The sequence below is a fragment of the Megalops cyprinoides genome, chromosome 16 (genome assembly GCF_013368585.1).
Source record: "Megalops cyprinoides isolate fMegCyp1 chromosome 16, fMegCyp1.pri, whole genome shotgun sequence".
Lineage (NCBI taxonomy): Eukaryota > Metazoa > Chordata > Actinopteri > Elopiformes > Megalopidae > Megalops > Megalops cyprinoides.
The window spans coordinates 8,012,594-8,027,941 of NC_050598.1; positions in this window are offsets into that span (position 1 = coordinate 8,012,594).

The following is a 15,348-nucleotide window of genomic DNA, read 5'->3' on the forward strand; positions in this document are numbered from 1 at the left end:
ATCCACCGGATGGGGCTTTGCATAATCTGGAGCACCAGGACACTTTGTGGCTTGAGAAAAAATTGTGAAAAGATGCACGGTTTCCTCTAAACATTACCATCACCTTATCTACATGTAATTATTAAGAAGGATGTTCTCATATATTACCTGACTTCTATAGTACTTCTGCGGAGGCTAGTAGATGTTACCATTAAACCAAGAGGCTATGGTGGTGCACTTGACCCAGTCAGCTTGGGAAAGGACAGTTATTTCTACCTAACATGCTATCAGACATATTGAGACATATGTATGTGAATGGGTGTGTGTGTGTGTGTGTGTGTTGTGTGCTTTGTAGTGGCACAATCTAACTTTGAAATCAGGCCTATGTGTGACTTCTGTAATAGTCTGGCAGTGGTACTGAATAGCAATGAGTATGTAGGGGCCAGTGGGATGCATGCAGAATATGGGGGGCCAGTTTGGGTGAAAGTCCAGGGCCATTTTTCAGTCCCAGTCCAACCCTGGAGCTTTGTATGTGCAATGAGCAGAAGAACATAATGCAGATCTCAATTATTTATTTTTTTATGTCAGTAAATGGATTAGAAGACAATTGTTTGAGAGAAAAAGCCATTAACTTCTGAGGGGATCCTAATTTGAAACATTAGCATATAGTGTGCTATGCGGTTAAGACTATGAAATTAGAACAGATGATTAAACATAAAGCTATAGGAATGTCTAAGCTCAACGGAGAGACTGCACTGTAATGTAATAGCTGTTTCGGAGACGACCGCTGACTTGGTCATGTTCTCCTCATGAATTTCAATAAATCAATTTATTCTCAGTTGTCTAAGTACATAAGCCAAGCTGTAATTTAAAACTGATTTTTATCAACGCTCTCTCCGACTCAGCTTCGCTGATGGTCAATTACAGCAGGCAGACTGAAGGTGATCAATGCCTGCTGATAACGGACATATCTAGAAATGATCAGCATGCTCCATTCAAGTGTACATTTGTCATCCTTGCATCTAGTTAGATGTTAATTGGCTTTACCTTTTTGAATATTCAGCTTGTAAGACAAGATGCGTTTTGTAAATTAAGGTGAGATAATGCATTTTGTGCTTTCAAATGTCAGCAGCACACACTTAATGGAGAACACGCAGCTAATTAATTATCGAATTCTGTTTCACGGCCAGTTCACCGTATTATATTGCGGTGTTTATAATTTGATCTGCCTTTAGCGCTTGGGGAGACAAAGCTGAACCTTAGCTCCGGATTAAAGAGAGATCGTTTAACATTCTGAGGCCATTCTCCTCCGGCTGGGAGGAGGAAATTTGTTTTTAACATCCTCCCCATTGTTCTGAATGCTGTAATGATCTTGTCTGTCTGCTATGAGAAAGGATTGCTTTTCTGCCATTTTGATTACAGCTGTTGTACGTTCTGGCCTCCTGAGAGAATTGCTCCATTAATCGAGAGGCAGTGGGGGATGGGGTGGTTTGGGGGGTGGGGGGGGTAGATGGACTGGGGGTCCGCGGGGGTGAGCCGAGGGTTTTAGCAGGTGATGGGAATTCAACCTGCAATAACATTGCCGCCTTTCAGTGAGCGGACGTCATCCGTTTTGAAAAATCCACTTGAGGATATACGCATTGCGTGCAAGCATTTATGACTAAAGAGTGGCCATTTCAGCCTCCAATATCTACGCTAAATGTAGCAGGTCAGCCAAGAGGACATTCCCTTCATGAGCGTTTTTCCCATCTCAGGGCTCCCCTGTTTTTTCACCCACAAAGCACCACAGGTTAATGCACATCCGAACGGTCACCACAGTACAGTTGTGCTTAACTTGGCTTGCTGGGTGTCTGATTCAATTTCGTCATAACTGCACTGCTATACTTGCTCATTGCATCCCCATATAAAATTGTAAAAGTGTGCAAGGTGGCGTGTCTGATACGCTGTCGCCTTGCCTCTGCTGAGTCGACACCGGTGTCGAGTGCAAGCAACTGTTACCACCAAGAAAACTCCCAGCTGACAAGCACAGCAAGGATGTGCTGGAGCCATCTGGGACTCTGCAGGTCATGGCTTCTGAGGTGGCACACGTGGGGTGTGTGCTGTGCTCAGATCAAAAAAGAGGATTTATGAATGAGGCCTAAGCAGGATCGAGTGACGGCAGGTCAAAATCTCACCAGCAGCCCCACTGTGACCTCTACATGGCAGCAATCTACTTGAAGAGCAGTTTTCATTCACCCTGTAATTACACTGTAACTACTGTGTAACCAATGTGTAATTATTGTTGTATACGTCAATGTTGCCATCCAGTGTGTTACAAATGTGGAATATGAGTCTGAGGTTTATGCAATAGCACAGATTATCTAAGAGACAGCAGCCTTTAACCCTAACCTCAATATCATCTCTACCCCTAAGGTCAGTACAGAGAGGCCCGATCACAGACGACCAGATGGTCAGCCTGGCAAATCTGCCTGGTGTGCCATGTGAGTTTGTCAGGAAACAGATGCAGTCCAGATTAGCTCCTCCCCCTCAACTGTACGTGTAGAATCTTGGTTGGAAGTTAGCAAACAGCCTTTAACTGCTCAGCCAATCAGAGAGCAGTGGGGTGTGACTTGAGCACCATTTGAGCTTCTCTGCAAAGTAAACATTGTGGTGGAGAGTACAGGCAGAGCTTTCAGCGTTTGCCATTAACAAAATGAAGCAACTGTGAAATATTTGTAAAAACCTTTCAAAGCAAAGGTACATTTGCAGGGCTTATACATGGGTGCTCGAATGCAATCATGTTTTAAATTATACACTTGAGAGGACCTCCATTCTGACAAAATTTGAAAAAAGACTTCTGGCTCACCACTTCACCATCCCTACCACTGACACTGCGTTATGCTATTAGTCTGTTATTTGCAGAGTGTGAACGTAGCCTGAATAGACAATGCTTGCCCTAAAACTGTTTATTGAAGATTACAGGAAAAAAAAGCAACTTCACTGCCACAAACAGCTCCTCAGTGCCTCATTTGTTCTCACTGTGCAGATTCAGGAAATGAGGCATTTGTCCTGTGTGCCCTGGTGCATCTTGTCCTTTAACAGAATAAAAATGAGTCCCCAAGAATCGCCAATACTGGACCCTCAGGGCTCACTGGATTGGAAAGTAGTGACCTTTAATTGTAACCCAAAGTATAAACCTAACCAAAAACTCAACTCTAAGCAGCTATTTGCTGTGAGCACACAAGTTTAAGTATTTGAAACTGTATGGTAGATGGAAAGTGCCTGCTTATAGAGACATAATGCTTACTTGTTCTGTAGGGTGGTAGGGAGAAGCCCCAGTAATAACTATACCACTAATGTGTACAATTTTAATGTGTTATTTGGGTTCCAGGAGATGCATTACTAAAACCCCTTTCACAGGAAGGATGCTGACAAATAAGCTGAAACTAAAAGCTACTGACCTGAGTGGTTTGGTCAGTAAGGCATTCCTTTTCATTACAGGCTGACCCGTATTGCCTGAGTTTGAAACCAGAAGAGTAATTTTGCCAGCAATGACTGGGGATACCACAGCAGCAATAGGAGCAGGAGGGACAGCCAGGGTTAAATTGTGACACTGCAATTAGACAGCCACCTGCGAGTTGCTCTGATGATGTCAGTGGAGTACCACTTATCCTCCAATGACCACCCACTCCACCATACTGCACAGTGTGCGTGCTACAGAAAAACAAGGTGGTGGTAACATGGCTGGCATGGAAACACGTGAAGAATGGTGGCATGGAAAGTGAAAGTGAAGCCAATATCAAATCTGAAAACTTGCTGGTAAATTGGTGGAATATCCATCATTGTGAAAGAGGCTTAGGACTGACGTTTGCATTTAGTTCTCTCTGGCACGGAGAATCTGAAAGCTTGCTGGTAAATTGGTGGAATATCCATCATTGTGAAAGAGGCTTAAGACTCTCTCTCTCTCTCTCTCTCTCTCTGGCACAAAGAGTAACCTACCTCACATAAAATCAGGCTGACAAATAAGTAATCATCTCTTATGTGCAGCTAGCGGTACACAGTTTTCTAACATTAATTTCCAAATTTCCCACTTAACAGAAACATGTACTTTCCACATCATTGGTCACAATGTGATGCAGTAGGCCCTATTCGTAAAGTGATGGGCACACTATTAGAAATATTTCTATCAAATTCTAACAGGCCAAAAATTCTTAATATTGGGCACATAAGAACGCAATTTACCACCTCCTTGGTTTTCACAGCTTTTCAGCATCATAATATGTCTTTATTAATGTAATTGAATCTATTTCTATGTCAGAGCTTACTCAAGCATATTCTTGAGGTCACACTTGGGTAGTCAATTGGTAATTAATTATTAGAGTCAAGCAAGTGTTTTATTTATTCCAGTACTGTTGAACTCAACTGGTATGCGTTATCCATGACCTCTTCAAGCACCACAGATTAAAGAGTCAGTAACTGAAAAAAATGCATTGCTAATATGCTTCTTTTAGTTAGAAAAAGACTTGAGGTCACCTCCAGAGCAAACCACATTGAAACCTATTGTATGTTACTTGAATATCAGTCTACAAGGACATTTTAGTTTTCAAGAAAAGCACACTTGTTATGGATTTGTAATATGGAGGTGTAGCCAAAGGCTGCTTTTGTTCTTTTGTTCAGCAGACTATAAATATGGCCGTGTTTTACCCATTTCCTTTATGGTTTTTGACTCTCAGTTTCCAAAACGAATAGTCTCATTCAAACACTCAAACATAAATAATGCACCTCAGAACTTAGCATGCAGTAAAACCTCATTAACCAACACAATCAATTGCATTGACCTAACAGCTTTTTGTATGTCTCAGTGCACAACAGTGGGTAACTGCTTCATTCAAGTTCCGCATGCACATTTGTACCCCTCTCTCTCCCTCTCTGTCTCTCGCTGACGCGCCCGAGCGCCCGCATGTACGCACACACACACACACACACACACACACACACACACACACACACACACACGCATACTGTAAACATGCACACACGTTATTAAGGGGAATAAATTCATATTCATATTCAAAATCGGTGTCAACCTGTAATTACGTGCAGTCACCACTTTTCCTTGTCTGTCCGTTAGGTGCGTGATTGAAGGGAAACACTCTAACGACTGGAAAAGTACAGGGTTCGTGATGACAGCGTCTGAATGGGGTGAAATGTGTCGATAAAGCCTCCTAGAAACTTCCTTCCTCTCACATACAAGTAAGTGCTCTAGTGCATTCCCTCAACAAATTATCTTTGCTTTTTCCTTCCATTACTGAACAAGCAGATCAATTCCAAAGGTTCATAATGTTATTTGCTGGTCAGATACGTGCATCCATCGTTTCACATTATGGCACGCCTTAAGAATTCCCCAGAATGGGGAATATAGATACCAGAATATAGGACAGCTCAATTTACAAAACCCCCGAGTGAGAATTACCCCGGGCCAGGCATGCTAATGTCAACAAATTCGCTCTCACCAATAGCAGTTAAAATAACAAGATTAGACTAATGTTTCTGTCAGCGATCAACATTTTTAAAAAATCTTAAATATTCTGCAATGCATGGCGCATTGATTTAATGGCACATTACATACGGGAAACATCATAATAGTTTTGGTCTATATAACCCAGTGCTTAAGGGTCTGTTCAAAAAGAACCAATTCTTAAATACTGCAGAGGTTCGGTCAGGGCCAGCTTTGGACGTACAATTCAACTAGTGCTTAACCAAGCATGCAATGATATCGGACTCCCGCTGCCGTAAGCAGTATTGTACCAATCCACGCAAACAAAAAGGAATAGCCTGGCCGAGACGGCGGGTTTCCAGACCCCTTTATAGTTTCAATTTTGTTGCGAACACGTTCCAAAGACAAAAGTGGATGAAACAACCAAGTTTGGCAATGAAAGGAGATCAATGCTTTCTAATTTCAGCTTCAGCGATTGCGGATTCTGAACTTGATCCAGCCCGTATTTAACTGCAATACCCCAACCGGCACTGTGCTTCGGACTGTTTGACATGCACGCCGCCAGTGGTTAAGGATGCTGTCTGATTGCGATTCCGTGATACCTCATTCCCTGGTTTGAGTGTGGACGGAACGGAGCGCTCCTGCCCAGGAATGTAGCTGAAACGGAATTTTAACGGTGGAGAATGGGGGGAAAGCCAGAAAAGCAGCCGTGAAGAGGATTTAACTGAAATGTGTGGACCCTGAAAAGAAATTCACCTACCAGGTAGGCTATGTGATTGTTACAAAATCTAGCCTCTACCTTACGGGTCGCTTTGATGGAATGCTTGTACTCTCTTGACTACCTGGTAAGCTGCGCTTGCAGTGGTTAGGAGTAATTGAGGGTCGTTTAAACGTCCATGTGAGTCCCGTCTTATTTAATCATATTTTCTCCATTTAACGCCTTGTTGGTTTGGGAACTCTACTTTTTATCATAAGTGTATGCGCAAATTTTAACTGTAACTATACACGACAGAAATGGAAGTGAAACCACGGTGTGACAAGCCGTTAGTATCTGTTTTAAAAACAAGTGTCTGGTGTCGCGTAAGAGCCATGCTTCACAAGTAAAACAGTGTATAATGGTTGAATAGCTCAGTAAAACTCAACGGATTTTAAGTGAATGAATTACCAGGGTGTTGTCATCAATGGCATACAGGGAGCAGCGGAACTGGTGCGTGTTGCCATGCGTTCCGATTTCTTTTCTCTCTCTTTCTCCCTCTTTGTCCCCTCAAATTGGAGAACGTGAAACTTTAAACTACAGCTTTGATTATTTTTAGGTTGCCATGTGGAAACGTCTAATATTTGCTTTGTCGTGAAATTCGGTTAATCCGCAGAATTCTCGCTACCCCCCCAAGCAAACACCTGAAAAAATATAATGCACAAACTGCTTTGTCACTTAATGTTCGTAATGTTAATGACTCTGAATCTCTCTGCGTGGATTACATGAATAAACAAAGTTAAATAATATATGTCAATATATAAATATATAATCTAAAATATATATAAATATACGTATATCGAATTTAATGTATTCATATGGCGCACACATCGCAAAAATGTGTTTAACGGGTGCGGATTAACGCAATTATAACTTGTTTTACGTGACATTCTGACCCTCGAAATAAACGATTAAAAATATTTTGGTGAAAATGAATAGAGTTGAAATAGCCTTGAAGGTCAGCTTGATGAATAATGAACATTTCAAAAGCAAAGATCACGTATAATTTACAGGAGACACTTTGATGGATGTTTGCAAATGAAATTTGACATTTAGCAGGGAGGGTCTCTTTGCACCCTTTATTTCAGCCCCACGAAACCCAACCCTTACCTTGGCACAATGAAGGAAAACAGCCTGTAGTATCTCATATATGTTTTTTCTCCTAAAATGTGTGGTGCACATAACATGAACCTACATCATAGGTTCTAAAGTCACTATGGATCGGTATGTGATTAATGTCTGATCTGGTTGTCATTCTGAAAATCCACTACCCTCACTATATTTTTTTTTTTTGGGGGGGGGGGGGGGGGGCACTGCAGTGTTATGATGAATAACTGACTCCACAGATTAGAAGATGTAAGTTTTTCCTCCAGGTTGTTATGGATGTAGGGTTTTCATACAATCACAAGAATCTCAGATTAATCTGACATCATTGTTTAGAGCATTTAAGTTTGCTTGGTACCAGGCGGGCACAACCTGTCATGTAGACATTTTGGCTATCTTCATACAACCATGGGGTGTCCAAACTTGAACTGCTTTTCACTTGCAGTGTTGGACTTGACCATGTCAGCTGGGACCGCAGACATGACCGTGTCAGTATTACAAATCAGCTTCCATGTTGAATCATGATAAGACCGTGAATCAACCATTGGATTCTCATCTGGTTCCCTGGGTTTCGACGTCTGTGTGTCTGTGTGATGACCTTCAAACCAATCGTTATCCTCATTACTGTCATTACTGTAATATTACACTCAGTTGTGAACATTTTCTGCCTCATTAGCTCAGAATGCATTACCCCATTGATAGGACTCCTTCATCAATCATACCTCTCCGTTCGGTCCTAAATGAGCAATAGACATCAAAACATCTGAGGGGCAGTGGAGCTGGTTGGTTAACCGTGATGTGTGAGCTGTGGATATAAGTGGAAATAATTTAACTCTTGGAGTCCCACCATGGATGCTGACACAGTTTAAAAGATTGATCTTTTGTAAATCTCACTGCAGCGCATTTTATTCTTAAATTTGCCAGAGTTTTTAAAGATACAGGTATGAGTGCAAGTCTTTCCTCTTTGCCAGTCTTAAATAACTCTTCTTTCATTTATTTTAGTGATCACTGAACTCATCAGGTTGCACAGAAAAAGACAACATTCACCCAAATGTGTTTCTCCATGTTCTCTGACATTATACATTGTGGTTAGATTGAATAGATCTCTAAACCCAGTTCCATGTATTTTTAGCCTGGTTAATTCACATTTAAACAACTCATATAATATTTCAGTAGTATTTCCAGATCTTATTTTCTTTTGACCATAGCGTCTTGGTTCATTTTAACTGTGTGCATTTAGGAAGGTGAGTGGTAGTTGATCATACAAAAAGAGTTAATGGGAAGAAGGTGGTCTCTTAAAAGCCAAGCAATGGTTGAGTGCACAGAGAGCTGATCTAATCAATCTGTTGCTGTAATTCTGGAATGTCAGGGGAGTGTGTACATCCTCTCAGCACACCATATTTGTTCAGAGAGTTTCATGCAAATCCAGGCCCAGTCTATTACTTCTATATCTAGGGCACAAATACAGTGCCATGGATGTTTTTTATGTGTCTTGTCTTTTATTTGTCTAGTCAATGCAGGTTTTGACAGTTTCTCCTGCTTTAGAATTTCAATGAGGGAAGTTCATTGAAGGTGATCCCAATTTTTTGCCTGGAGCCCTTTGCTTTTTTGTTTTGTTCTTTTAATTGGGTAAGAAACAAAGCAACATTCTTGAAGGGATAGCTTCTGAGGTCAGACGAAATCTTTGCATGTCTGCAGTTTAAAGTAGTAAGCTAATTCTCTCTTTACTGACAAGGTGTTTATGAGCTTAGCTGAAACCGAAAAGGCTTTAATCTCCTTCTTTAAAAAGTACTTTTCACCATGCTTTAGTACTTTGATATCTTTCTTTAAATATATATTTGTATAAGCCAGTGCTGTGTGTGTCTCCAATGACCCCCAGATCCAGATTCAAGCTTTCATCACCTCCTCCTGTACAGTGTCCCCATCGCTGGTGTGGCACACTGTTATTTTTGCGTTGTCTAGAGGACAATGGCATCCCGCCGTCACACGCCGTCACCGGCTCCAGCAGCGAGCAGCTTTTTCCTGGAAGCCTTCCCACCTTGGCAGTCTCCGCGCAGTCTCAGCGGCACACGTGAGAAGGTTGCATCTGCTCCTCCGTCCTGCGCAGCTCTCTAGGAACAGGGACGTGCGCACCTGCTGGGCCTGTGCCACTGCGCTGAGAACATCTGCCTGGGGTTTGCGCCAGGTTCATTCTAGCAATCACAAATGGGTCACCTTTCACCTCATGTCTCTCTTCTTTTTAATCTTTAACAAAAGTTCGACAAATACAAAGCATGTTCTGCGCGGCAGAGTTATCAGCCAAGGCCGCCCCAGCGTAGTAATGGTGTTTGCCTGGTTATCGTAAAATGGTCCAAACGTGCCAGGCCGGCGGCTGGGCAGTGCGTTTTGAGGTTGGCGTCACGCGGGAGGTTTTCGCAAGTAAATATTTGTGCTCGTTCGAGTCAGTTTGCGAGCTTTGCCCATCTGCTCCCGGTGTTGGATGGCAGATGTCTTTCTTCCCCTTCCGTTGCGAGAGAGGAATCCAGTGCTTTGGTTTTCTCAGAACCTTCACCCGATACCACACCAACCTCTCACACCACTGTACTAGCCTTTCAGGCACCACCAACAGAGATGCATGCTGGTCCCCCACCTCACCCCCTCATGCCTCATCATACCACACCATGCTCCTGTACATTGGCATAGTGGGAGCTTCTTTGTTGACTCTGCCATAAAAACTCAGATTAAAGGGGAAACCTGCACAGCCGCCAGCTGTCTCCCTATAACGAAGAGCTCAACTCCCTGCGCATAGCGGATGGGGAGACATTCCCTGGGGTTTATCAAATATGAATACAGAGACGTATAGAATGTTCTGCGCTCTGAATGTAATCCGCTGCGGAAAGGATTAACTCCATTAGAAAATTAGATAAGAGAAAGGAGAATGCAAGCCGGATTAAAATGTGTGTTTGTTTTTTTATTTTATATTTCTTTTTTACAAATCCTGCACCATACTGTAATGCTCCTTTCTGTCTAATGCCCATAATCTTCCATACACAGGGAGGGCAGGTTCTAAATACATTATTGCAAATTAGCTTTTGTTAATGCTTTTTTAACACGTTCTTAGGCAGTGCCATGGAGGTGGCATTCCTGAATCACACGTCGTAGGAAAGTTTCATCGAGAGGAAACCCAACCTGCAGACATATCCACAACATTTTTGGCTAATTTCAGTAAATGAATGAACTGATGATGATGTTGGGTGTTTTTTTAATGTAACACTGATTAATATTCTGACCAATCTGATGCAAGCTTTTTAATAAAATGTAAAACTGCCTTAAATTTTGAGCAATCCAAAGGTAATTTTTAAAAAGAAATGATGCTGGCTTAAATTCCTCGCTCAAAGTTAAGGACGAAGTGCTGTTTAGTTTAGACTGAATGGCCCCCATTGTCTTTTTTTTTTACAGCTTGCTTTCACTTTCCTCTTTCTTCCTCTTTGCACGTGTCTGTCTGTGCTTACAGGTGACTGCGGAACCTGTCCTGCATGGTTTGATGGTAGGGCTCTGTGCTTTGTAAACAGTGCGTGTCGGCCCAGCCCGCAAGCCGCCGGCGGCTCAGCTGCAGGCCAGGTGTGGCAGGCTGATCGTCAATGCTGCAGCGATAGGGCCTATTTTTATCCAATCACCTCACCACATGGTTTATAATTATGTTGTCTTATTTGACAGGCAAGACTTTATAGTGAATTACTATAAAGTAATGTGGGGTTTTTTGTGTGTTCCAGCATGACATTACGTACCTGGTATGTGTTTGCTGAGTATGAAATGGGGGATGATTTGTATGTAGGCAAGTGAATTTTGATTGACGGTGAATGCTTTATTTATATTCTCTGATAACACACAAGATGTCAAATGGTCAAACGCCATCTAGACTCTGGTGAAGGTCATTCATTTAATACTGATACACTGTTCAGTGGGCACTGTATGGCCAGGTAAAATACGTAGCAGGTTAGTATTCCTCAATTTTGGGCTATTGATTGAAAATGGCAGTGAACGCATCAACTTCGGATGACAGTTTGCCAATCGAGATTGCCTAGAAAATTGACATTGCAAAGGTAAGGGCACAGTGCCTATTTGCATTGTGTGTACATTGGCTGTGTGACAAGATGCTGTGGTTTGTAAAAAAATATGGTCTTAGACGAAGAAAGCAAATGCTCAGAGTAAGTCACAGAACACCCGTGTGCTGGCTCGGAAGCGATCAGATGGGGAAACAGATGGGACGGACATCCATCTACGGACTGGTCTCTTCTTTCGGAAGTGAGCGAGAATGCTTCTTTAAATGCATAAATCCGAAGACATAAAACCTTCAGCACAGAACAACAATCTAAAAATGCTGAAGAGAAAATCATAAATCAAACCCCACAGTCCTGCAGGGACACTTTCACCCTGTAATGTTGTAATGTATCATCAAGAGCCTGGATATTGCCTTGGCTCCCATATTTTGGCCTGAAAACACAGGGTTAAATTTCACTGCACTTTGTTGTTAACTCTGCAAAGGGCTACACAACTTTAAATTTACGGATACAAACAGCAGAGGGCACACATTCTTAGCACTCACATGGTTTTATCAGCGTTTTGCGTCAAGCAGGAGGAAGCCAGACACTGGCACAGTCAAAAACAACTTGTGCCCAAAACCCACCAATCACATGGTTCCCTACAAGTTATATACACAAATGGGTGATGAACATGCAGAGGCTGCACAGAGAGTCCTGTATATCTGCTTAATGCAGTCGTTTATTTTATTATTGCTTCAGTGGACAGCAATACAGCGCACAATAAGTATTGCACTGTATGATAAGTATCAAAGTAGTGATGTAAGTGATATTGCATTTGCGTAGCAGACACTCTTATCCTGCTCTGAATAGGTACAGCAGCGTTGTTTCCCCCTTTATGCAAATCTGTTTTGGAAGTGACAGTTGTAGTTTAGCATCATCTCACCACGACAACCTCTGCACTCCCTCAGCAGCACTGAAGTGAGATGAACACAATGCTCCAATGCCCTCATTTGCCCATACACTCGGATATACTTGCATCCAACCAAGGGCTATTTTTCTTATAAGCCACATGGTGTGAGTCTGTGCGAGTGTGAGTACGCGCTCACTGAAGGATAGGCATTACTCTACTAATGTCATCTGAACATTGTCAGCAAATGACATGGCCGGTTTCGAACCTGGGCCATAGGACTGAGCCTGTGTGCAAAGTGAATGCCTTGCTGCCTGACCCGCTGTGGACATGCAGCTTGCCGTTATTAGATTTTGTTATATTTGCACAGATGGACATTTATTGGGGCAATTTGGTGCCTTGCCAACACCATCGGGAGTTAAAGATCTCACCGGGGAGTTGAGCTGGCCACCTCTGGGTTATGAGCCTTGCTCCTTCCCACTGCATCGCTCTGCTGTCCTCAGTCAAAGTGTGTGGATTTACTGTGTTACACACAGCAACTTCATGCACTGCCGCAATGAGAAATCTGTAATGGCTTAGTCAAACTCCAAGATTCATGCTTTTTTTTTTGGATTTTCATTGCATAACATTGCTTTCCTTGCGGGAATTGACCACAATTCATTTGACTTGTGCTGTTAACTTGCAAAGTTAAAAAAGGCACCTGTGGACTGTAGGAACCAAAGGCTCCAGCTAGCCAGAAAGAAGGTAGAACTGACTCTGAAGGCACAATGGCAATACAGTGTGAAGCAGGCTGTTGGTGCACCATTAATCACATTCAACGCAGCCCCCGACACATAGTGGTGGACACAAGCACTGCGGGTGTACTTCCCCCACGCCTCCAGAGCCCAGGGAATGGAACAGGTACCCTCTGCTCCTGTGGGAGCCTTGTCATAAAGTCAGCCGCACACCACATGTGTCAGAATTCGTGTTGTCAGGAGTAGTGCGATGCGCCATGGGAGTAGAACTCTGTGGGGTGGCCCGGAGAGCAAAAGAGGAACATGCCACACAGCTACGCTCGTGTCCTCTGTCTGAGAATGTGACCTGTGTGTAAATGCCATCGGGGTTGTGGTTTTGCATATGGAATGCGATAAATGGTGGTAGTGGCTGTGGGTTTTGGTACAGCTTGTTCAACCAGAAGATAAGAGGGCCTTACAGTGTTTATACTGCAAATGAAGACAGGAATAAGGTTTTCAGGCAGGATTACCAGCTGCAAGGTGTGGCTTTAGTGTCTCTCTGATCTGCAGCTGTTGCTCCTCGATCGTCTTTTTCTAATCAATCACAGGATTAAACAGCATGACGAAATCCTCTTTGTTGCTGTTGTTGTTGTTGTTGTTGTCTTCTTACATTGAAGTAAATGTTTCAGCAGCTACCTGATGAATGATTCAGGTTAAATCCAGCATTCAGCTCTGCAGTAACACTGGAATTTTACAGCGTGCCCGTTCTGGAGGGCTCCTGCCGTGGTGTATCTAAAAGCAGGTGTATCTGCAAGACGCTTGACTAGGGGGTCGGAACTGTCTGACAACCCCAAAAGCACGTTTCCCAGACCCCTACCCCCTACCCCTGGGGCGCATGTCCCACAGTGAGCCGGGTGGACAGCATTGCCTTGTACAGGGTGGGAATGGAGGTGTGTGGCCACACTGTCGCCATCTAGTTAGCAGTGGCAGCATGTAGGCAGAGGGCCCCTGTCTCATGGCAAGCTGGGGTGAGTTCCATAAGCTCCGGAGCCGAAATGGCTCCTCTATTTCCCGCTGCTGTGCTTGTCTGTCACTGACTTGATGTGAGTGCAGCGAGCGGATACCCCCCTGAGGATTCTGGGACAGTAGGTTTCCGTGTTCATTTGTCATTTGCCTGTCAGTTGCAGACGAGCGTCAGTGATCTGCTTCACAAACTCCTGAGCTGCGAGGTGGGAGGGTGAGCAAACGGGGGGAAAAAAAACCTGCACAAAATACTCCGGAGAGATACTTGCTTGTATTCACAGTTACTTCATCTCTACTAATTACCGCGCATTGATTTCTTTCGGGTTGGTTTGTTTTGCTGTCTGAAGTGGTTCTGTGAGGACTGAGGAGTGCTTGTGTACTGCGTGGGTGGGAGTTGGGTGTAATATGCCACGGCCTGTTTTGCTTTACTGTTGGAAGGTAACTTTTTGTGTTTAGTTACTCTTTATCTAGGGACATTCCCCTCTAATCCAGGCTAGAGTCGGGCAATTATTTCTCGCCATGGCTGTTTGTCTGAAGTAAGCTCTACTGATGATGAGCAAACACATCCTGCCTGAAAGAGCAATTATTTGGGCTTCTTGGGTGTTTTTTTACCCACTTTTTACTCAGTACCTAGTGTTCTACTCTGCCTTCTGTGACTGCACCTGGTAAGTGTGCTGTCTTTGAAATTCAAATTTGAAGGTGCTTTATTGGAAGGTAGTATTTCTAACAGTGCACACATACACACACACACACACACACACGCACACCTGCACACACACCTCTGAGTGCTCACAGTGTGTCCCACAGTTTGTGACATCCCTTCTTTCAGCATGACAGACAGTTTTTCCGCATCACACATACTTATGAAACAGGGCCATCGACCATTATTCTGCAACCACATCTCTGGTGGCTGTCACATCTACTAAATGGATCCAAGGCACGGCCAACCCAGAAAATATAAAGAAACCCCCCCCCCACATGCCATGCAGACCAGGACTAACCAAAAGGGGGTTGGGCCTTTTTTCCCCTTCTTCCTTTTGGCATGAAGAGAATAAAAACCTGTACTGTGCTGATGCCATGCTGGAAGGGGGACAATGAAGAATGTCCAACGATGGACTCAGTGTGGAACTACATGTGACTGCGGAGCGGTGAGTGGTGGGCGTTCCACGTGCCCTCTCCGAAACTCTCAACCAGGATGCAGCAGTGCATTGATGCCCCTGTTCCCATACCAGTACACATTTTGGAAACATGAGCTGCACAGACGGCCTGTTCTCTGCCTCCGACGGGAACGGCGCTTGTACGCGTGAGCAACATTTGCCTGCGTCAGAAAGCCGCACTGCTGCTGGCCCCGCCGAGTTGTCGTAGCGGCG